Raw genomic sequence first — 9710 nt, 5'->3', positions numbered from 1 at the left:
GGGATGGATCTATTGGGCTTGGAGAAAGCCTGTTTGGAATATCAAATTATATGGGAGTTGATTGGATTAATAAGCCTAAGTTTTCTATTAAAACCTAGGTTTCTTATTCTCCTAATCTCCCTGCGCCGAATCCCTCCCCTCCCCGTGCCCTACCTCTTTCATCGCCGAAACCCATCTTCTTCCCCGAGCCACCTTGCGACGCCGCCACTGTCGCACCTCCCTCTCCTCCACCAAGGGCTGGCGGTTCCATCCTTCACTGCCGTTGGACGTCCGACCCTCTCTTCCCCTCTTCCCCTCGCGATCTCCTCACCAAAATCGCTGAGCCACAACCAACGATCTCACCTGACGTTGTGCCCTAGCATGTGGCCGCACCGCCCTACGTCGAGCACCAGTTGCCAGCCAAGCCTTCCTTCTCTCAGCATTGCCTTTGCTTAGCATCGCTGGCACCCGACGTCAATGTTGGAGTGTATACTGAAAGCCTAAGCTTTGTAAACATTCATTATAAATAAAGAATCACATTTGGTCAAATTTTCTACATTTAGTTGTAGTTGTACAATTAATTTATATTGTAGATAATATAGTATGTGGTGTCACATACAGAAGATGATATTATCAGTACCTTATAAATTATAAACAGTAGCTCACGACCAAAATGGAAAGGAACAAACCATTAGTAGGTCGTAGTGTAATTAGGTATCAGTTTATCTTGACTGTATAATTACACTAGTACACTCAGAGTGTATTGAGTAGGATCATTTGAGGTCGTTTCTTTTGTACTGACTTTATAAAGAAACAAAGACCTCGGTTATTATGGAAGTATGTGCTCTTAATCCTAATATAATAACAAGCACATATATTTGATATTTATTTCTTTAATTTATCAATGGGTGAGGTTTAGTTCGATGAATCAATAAGCCCGATAAATTGGGAAATGATATCACTTATAGTGTGTGTTGTTGATTATAGAAGGAAACTGTGTCCTAGAGATACTAGGTTGATAATATCCTCAAGAGGAGCTCATAAGGATTGTCATGTTAAACCCTGCAGGTGGACTTAGTCCGACATGATGATAAGGTTGAGTGGTACTACTCTTGGACATAGATCTTAATTAAATGAGTTGTCAGTAACTCACTTAATTAGTGGACATTCGATATCTTAAACACAGGGAGACTAACATGCTCATAATAAGAAGGAGCCCAAAAATATAATTTGGGATTGGTGCGGTAGTTCAATAATAGTTCTCTAGTGGAATGAATTATTATTGATAAAATTAAGTTGTGTGTTCGGGGCGAACACGGGATGCTTAATTTTATCGGGAGACCAAAACCAATTCCTCCTCTCGGTCCCTATCGTAGCCTCTTATTTATAGAGTTCTATACCCACCTATACCCACCTTCTATACCCACCCAATTGGGGCCGGCCAAGCTAGCTTGGGAACAAGCTAGGGCCGGCCTAGGTATAAAATTGGGTGGCCGGCCCTAGCTTGAACACAAGCTAGTAGGGCGGCCAAATTAAATTTAAAAAGAATTTTAATTTTAATTTTTATTATTATGTGGAAGATATAATTTAAAGAAAATTAATATTAAAATATCTCTCTTGTAAAAGATCTACAAAAGATTAAAGAAAGAGATTAGATCTCTTTCCTTATTTGTAGATTGGAGAGATGTTTTATTTTCTCTTTAAAAATTATTCACATGTTGATAAAATTAAAATTATAGAAATTTCCTTTTATCAACCATGAAGAGATTTTAAAGAGAAATTTTATTTTTTAAAATTTCCGGAAACAAATTAGGAAGTTTTAATTGTTGATTAAAACTTGTCTAATTTTTTCCTTCATTGATGTGGCTGGCCATTGGTTTTAATTTGGGAAATTTTATTTTATTTTTCTCAATAAAATCATGTCAAGGAAATTGAGGAAATTTTATTGTAATTAAATTTCCTAATTTGCCTAGGCCAAGGAATATAAAAGAAGGGGTGAGGGTGCCTTCATGAGATACAACATCTATTATTCCTCTCCCTCTTTTGTTCCTTGGTGTGGCCGGCCATCCTCTCTTCCTCTTGTGGTTGCCGAACCCTTCTCTTCCATTGGAGCTTTTGTGGTGGCCGGATACTACTCGGAGAAGAAGAAGAAGAAGGAGAGAAAGCTAGCATCTCTTGGAGCTTGGTTAGTATTTTGGTTTTCCTCCTTGGTGAAGTTTTTCCTTTGTGGCCGAACCTTGCTTGGAGGAGAAGAAGGTGGTTGGTGGTTTCTCATCTCGGAAGATCGTTGCCCACACAACGTTCGAGGTTAGAAGAGGAATACGGTAGAAGATCAAGAGGTTTTTCTACAAGGTATAACTAGTAATTTTTCCTTTCCGCATCATGCTAGTTATTTATGGAAATAATACCAAATACAAGAGGCTTACGTTCTAGAATTTCGAATATGTTTTTTGATATTGTGTTCTTTTGTTTTTTCTTTTCCTTGTGATTTGATTGTTCTCTTTGGTTAACCTAAAGTTATTTTAGGAAATTAAATATTAGCTTTCTATAAAAGGTTTTGTCTAGTCGGTGGTGGTTGCTCCCATATCCAAGAAGGCCATGTGCCTCGCCACGTCAGTACTGGGAACCAATTATGGAAATTAATATTTAATGGAATTAATAACTTAAGGAGACTTGGGTTGAACGTGTTAAGTTCCGCAGGAGATCCAAGTCAAAACCTAAAAGAACAAATAGATTAAGTTTTGGATCAAACGTGTTAAGTTCCGCAGGCAATCCAAAATTTAATTTAAAAGAACACATGGTAGCTAGGAAAAGGTTCAGACCTTTGTACAAAATTTTTGTACAGTGGAACCTATAGGTTTTCCGAGTAGTAACCAACAATTGGTATCAGAGCTAGGGTTTTGCCTCTGTGTATTTGGTATTTAGTTTAATTATGCACATGTCATACATAATTTAGGCAGGATAATAGTAGGATGTGCTAACTTTGTGAATGCAGGATCCAACTATTATGGCTTTTAGTTATTATGTGTGTGATTGGACCCTTGGACATGTCAAGGGCATTTATCTGTGTGTGCATGATTGTATTAAAATACAGCAGGAGCTGTATTTAGTTTTATTAGGATTTTATTTTTTGATCTAGATACATGTACATTCCTTTTATGGAATATAGGATCAAAATGTAAAATTCTATTTATGTCGCGGATCGAATCTTGCAAAGCGTGGAACCTTCTTAGGACCAGAGGCGCAGCGGAACTAGGAGCAAGATGGATGCAACAGCTAGACCCGGTGGCGGTGGCCAAATATGGCAGCAGCTTGGGATGACAACACACAAAGGACAATTAGAGATAAAAGCCATAATAGTTGAAAATTAAATTATCTATTTATTGCTTTTATATAATGCTGTGTATGCATGTTAGTTTACAAGTTTTAGTAGGCTAGCATAGTTAAAATTCCTCATTTATAAATAACTAAGTGGGAGAGGGATTTTTAAATAAATCCCATGGTCTCCATTACTGGTTTGTAAGTGATGCGAACAAGCTTGCGCGTTGGCTCTGAGTGCCTTCCTCCATAACGGATGAGCTTGTTTGCGGATCACTAGAACAGACTTCCATTTTTGGATGACTATAGGAAGTTAATTAAGAGCGTGTGATCTTCCCCAACGAAAGAGGCATAATCTTATTAATGGACTTAGTGTCAAGTAATGGTATACACTTAGACACATCTAATAGTATCCTCCCCATCGGAGTCACTGCTATTATTTGTGTGACCAAAAGATACCAACTATTAATTTTATTTGTCAAAAAGTTAGGTTGACAAGATAATAAAATTAATGGGTTAAAACCCTCCTTTTACAAATGTTGAATTTGTATACGTCCACACTATCGTGGCATACAAAATTCACGGTGGTTTGAGGTGTTGGTTAATTTAAAATAGTATTGTTTGAGGAATCAATATTATTCTAAATTTAGAGTTCTGACCAAAAGTTATTTGTGATTCTTAGGATGACTTTCAACCCACTGTCCATCATACTTCAACAGAATAGACTTACTGGACCTAATTACATAGATTGGAAAAGGAACCTGGACATTGTCCTTACTGCTGAAAGCTATAAATTTGTACTGATCGAGCCCTGATGCATCCACTGGTGAATCTACCCAAGAGGAGATTGAATATCATAGGAAATGGGTAAAAGCAGATGAGATGGCGCGGTGTTACATTTTGGCTTCAATGTCAAATGTATTGCAACATCAAGATCGAGATTTAACTTATGATATTATGAACAATCTCAAAGAACTCTTTGGTCATCAGGATAGGGCTTCTAGGCAAGAAGCCATGAGAAAGATAATGACAGCCACCATGCAAGAGGGTACTCCTGTAAGGGATCATATCCTAAAGATGATGGCTTATCTGAACGAGATACAGATCCTTGGAGGAGAAATTGATGGGGAAACCCTATATCGATATGATCCTCCAAACGCTACCTAGAAGTTTTGAGCGAACTATAATATGAATAAGAGGGCTTATTCATTAGCGAAACTACTGATGTAACTTCAAAGAAGGATTATTTCGTCACAATGCTCAAATTCACTATGTCGAAAATGGTTCTACTTCTAAACCGAAAGGAAAGAAGAAGAAGAAACAAGTCGGTTCAAGAAAGAAAGTGAATAAATCTCGAGTACGGATTTAAAGTCGGAATGAAGAAGTCAAGGGCAAGTGCTTCATCCGTAAGCAGTGACATTGAAGGCTGATCGTCTCGTAGGAACCAAAACAAAGGTATATCTCATACTCTAGTTGTTGAAACATGTTTAGCGGTGTTATCTACCAACACCTGGTGTGTAGATACAGGAGCCACTGATCATGTCTGCAATTCCTTGCAGGGGTTCCAGGAAACCCGACGACTATCTGAAGGAGAAATTACCGTCTACATGGGCAATGCTACTAAGGTGGCAGCTGTTGCAGTGGGAGACGTCTACTTATCTTTTAGTAGAAATAGAAATTTGATTTTAAGAAATTGTCTTTATGTACCCAGTTTTAGAAAGAATTTAATTTCAGTTTCTAAACTGTTTTTAGATGGATATTCAGTTTCTTTCAGTAACGATGTAGTTATTAAAAGAAATAAAGTGATTATCTGTTCTGGTGCATTAGTTGGCAATTTGTATACTTTAAATCCAATTTCTTCCACAAAGCAAAACATGGAAATTTATAACTCATCTTCTAACTCTAATAAGAGAAAAGAACTTTCGGAAATGAACCAAGCATATCTTTGGCATATAAGGCTTGGTCATATTAACTTAAGTAGGATTCAGAGGCTTATAGCCGATGGACTTTTGAGTTCATTTGAGTTGGAAAATTTTCCAACTTGTGAATCTTGCTTGGAAGGTAAAATGACCAAGAGGTCATTCAAGGCCAAGGGGTATATAGCCAAAGAAGTGTTAGAATTGGTTCACTCTGATTTGTGTGGTCCTATGTCTGTCCAGGCAAGAGGAGGTTTTGAATATTTTGTCTCTTTCATAGACGATTATTCAAGATATGGATACATTTACCTAATGCACCGCAAGTCCGAGTGCTTTGATAAGTTCAAAGAATACAAGGCTGATGTGGAGAAACGACTAGGTAAAAGTATCAAGACACTACTACGATCGTGGTGGCGAATACCTCTTAGGAGAGTTTAGGAATTACTTATTAGAGGCCGGATTCAATCCCAATTGTCCGCACTGGAACACCCCAACAGAATGGTGTAGCGAACGAAGGAATAGGACTCTTATGGAGATGGTTAGATCAATGATGAGTTATTCAGATTACCAAATTCGTTTTGGGGATATGCTCTGAAAAAAGCAGTGTTCTGAACTTAATACCTTCTAAATCAGTTTCTTCTACTCCCATAGAATTGTGGAATGGGCTAAAGCCCATCTAAGACATATTCGGATTTAGTAGCACATGTGCTGAAACCAGATGTCGATAAGTTAGAATCCCGTATGAAGTTCGCGTGTTTGTAGGATATCCCAAAGGAACGAAAGGTGGTTTATTTTATAGTCCTAAGACCAAGGTCATTGTTAGCACCAATGCCCGCTTTTAGAAGAAGACTATATAATGGATCATAAGCCCAAGAGCAAAGTTGTTTTAGAAGAACTTAGAGAGGACACGTCTACTTCAGCAACAGGACAAGATGAAGTACCACAAGAGACCGCAACACGTGTCACACATGATACACAACCACGGATGCCTCGTCGTAGTGGGAGGTTGTAAGGCAACCTGAAAGATTCATGTTTTTGGGAGAGTCTTGATTTGATCCTGTAAACATGAACCTGATCCCCGGACATATGACGAAGCACTCCAAGATACAGATGCAGCATCTTGGCAAAAGGCGATGAATTCTGAAATAGAGTCTATGTACTCTAATAAGGTCTGGGAGCTTGTAGAACCACCTGATGGTGTAAAAGCCGTTGGATGTAAGTGGATCTACAAAAGGAAAAGAGGGACAGACGGGAAGGTAGAAACCTTCAAAGCTAGGCTTGTTGCGAAAGGGTACACTCAGAAAGAGGGAATCGATTAGGAGGAAACCTTTTCACCGGTAGCCATGATTAAGTTTATCCGGATACTCTTATCCATTACTGCTCGTATGAATTATGAGATTTGGCAAATGGATGTCAAGACAGCTTTCCTTAATGGAAGTCTTGAAGAAAACATCTATATGAAGCAACCAGAAGGGTTCATTGAAAAAGGCAAAGAGCATCTAGTGTGTAAGCTCAATCGGTCCATTTATGGACTGAAGCAAGCTTCAAGATCTTGGAACATCAGGTTTAATGAAGTAATCCAGTCATATGGATTTATTCAAAGTCCGGATGAGTCTTGTGTATATAAGAAGTGCAACGGAAACGTAGTGGTATTTCTTGTACTATACGTAGATGATATTTTGCTAATTGGCAACAATGTCAAGGTATTATCAGACGTAAGGGTATGGTTGTCCAAACAATTTGATATGAAGGACTTAGGAGATTGTGCACACATTCTTGGGATCAAAGTTATAAGGGATCGTAAGAAAAGAATGTTGTGTCTATCCCAAGCTTCATATATAGATACAATCCTTGCTCGTTTTAGCATGCAGGATTCCAAGAAAGGTTTCTTACCTTTTAGACATGGAGTAGCTCTATCTAAAGAGATGTCTCCAAAGACGTCGAAAGAGATAGAGGACATGAAAGCGGTTCCTTCTTCAGCAGTAGGAAGCCTAATGTATGCAATGCTATATACGAGACCGATATCTGCTTTGCCGTGGGCATGGTCAGCAGATATCAAAGTAACCTGGACAAGGACATTGGAATGCGGTAAAGCATATATTAAAGTACCGAGAAGGACTAGAGATTATATGCTAGTTTACCAAGCACGATCGCTCCCGTGGGTTACAGATTGATTTCCAATCGATAGGGATAACAGAAGTCTACATCAGCTATGTGTTTACTTTAGGAGGTGGAGCCATTTCATGGAGGAGTGTTAGCGAATGCGTTTCGGACTCAACCATGGAAGCTGAGTATGTAGCAGCCTCTGAGGCAGCTAAAGAAGCAGTATGGCTCAGGAACTTTCTAATGGACTTAGATGTGATTCCTGGTTTGCCCAAAATCATCATAATTTATTGTGATAATAGCGGTGCAGTTGCAAACTCGAAGGAACCACGAGCTCATAAGGCAAGTAAACATATAGAGCGCAAGTACCACCTGATACGAGATATCGTGAAGCGAGGAGAAGTTGTCATCGCCAAGATTGCATCAGCGGATAACCTGGCAGATCCTTTCACTAAGGCCCTTCCGGCGAAAGCTTTCGATCGGCATATGGAGGGAATGGGAATCAGATGTATGGTAGAAGATATGGCAGCTTAGTCATTAGTATAAGTGGGAGATTGTTGGAGTGTATACTGAAAGCCTAAGCTTTGTAAACATTCATTATAAATAAAGAATCACATTTGGTCAAATTTTCTACATTTAGTTGTAGTTGTTCAATTAATTTATATTGTAGATAATATAGTATGTGGTGTCACATACAGAAGATGATATTATCAGTACCTTATAAATTATAAACAGTAGCTCACGACCAAAATGGAAAGGAACAAACTATTAGTAGGTCGTAGTGTAATTAGGTATCAGTTTATCTTGACTGTATAATTACACTAGTACACTCAGAGTGTATTGAGTAGGACCATTTGAGGTCGTTTCTTTTGTACTGACTTTATAAAGAAACAAAGATCTCGGTTATTATGGAAGTATGTGCTCTTAATCCTAATATAATAACAAGCACATATATTTGATATTTATTTCTTTAATTTATCAATGGGTGAGGTTTAGTTCGATGAATCAATAAGCCCGATAAATTGGGAAATGATATCACTTATAGTGTGTGTTGTTGATTATAGAAGGAAACTGTGTCCTAGAGATACTAGGTTGATAATATCCTCAAGAGGAGCTCATAAGGATTATCATGTTAAACCCTGCAGGTGGACTTAGTCCGACATGATGATAAAGTTGAGTGGTACTACTCTTGGACTTAGATATTAATTAAATGAGTTGTCAGTAACTCACTTAATTAGTGGACATTCGATATCTTAAACACAGGGAGACTAACATGCTCATAATAAGAAGGAGCCCAAAAATGTAATTTGGGATTGGTGCGGTAGTTCAATAATAGTTCTCTAGTGGAATGAATTATTATTGATAAAATTAAGTTGTGTGTTCGGGGCAAACACGGGATGCTTAATTTTATCGGGAGACCAAAACCAATTCCTCCTCTCGGTCCCTATCGTAGCCTCTTATTTATAGAGTTCTATACCCACCTATACCCACCTTCTATACCCACCCAATTGGGGCCGGCCAAGCTAGCTTGGGAACAAGCTAGGGCCGGCCTAGGTATAAAATTGGGTGGCCGGCCCTAGCTTGAACCCAAGCTAGTAGGGCCGGCCAAATTAAATTAAAAAAGAATTTTAATTTTAATTTTTATTATTATGTGGAAGATATAATTTAAAGAGAATTAAAATTAAAATATCTCTCTTGTAAAAGATCTACAAAAGATTAAAGAAAGAGATTAGATCTCTTTCCTTATTTGTAGATTGGAGAGATGTTTTATTTTCTCTTTAAAAATTATTCACATGTTGATAAAATTAAAATTATAGAAATTTCCTTTTATCAACCATGAAGAGATTTTAAAGAGAAATTTTATTTTTTAAAATTTCCGGAAACAAATTAGGAAGTTTTAATTGTTGATTAAAACTTGTCTAATTTTTACCTTCATTGATGTGGCCGACCATTGGTTTTAATTTGGGAAATTTTATTTTATTTTTCTCAATAAAATCATGTCAAGGAAATTGAGGAAATTTTATTGTAATTAAATTTCCTAATTTGCCTAGGCCAAGGAATATAAAAGAAGGGGTGAGGGTGCCTTCATGAGATACAACATCTATTATTCCTCTCCCTCTTTTGTTCCTTGGTGTGGCCGGCCATCCTCTCCCTCTCTTCCTCTTGTGGTGGCCGAACCCTTCTCTTCCATTGGAGCTTTTGTGGTGGCCGGATACTACTCGGAGAAGAAGAAGAAGAAGGAGAGAAAGCTAGCATCTCTTGGAGCTTGGTTAGTATTTTGGTTTTCCTCCTTGGTGAAGTTTTTCCTTTGTGGCCGAACCTTGCTTGGAGGAGAAGAAGGTGGTTGGTGGTTTCTCATCTCGGAAGATCGTTGCCCACACAACGTTCGAGGTT

Source organism: Zingiber officinale, chromosome 9A (genome assembly GCF_018446385.1).
Source record: "Zingiber officinale cultivar Zhangliang chromosome 9A, Zo_v1.1, whole genome shotgun sequence".
Taxonomy (NCBI): Eukaryota; Viridiplantae; Streptophyta; class Magnoliopsida; order Zingiberales; family Zingiberaceae; genus Zingiber; species Zingiber officinale.
Note: the sequence above shows the minus strand (reverse complement) of the source record.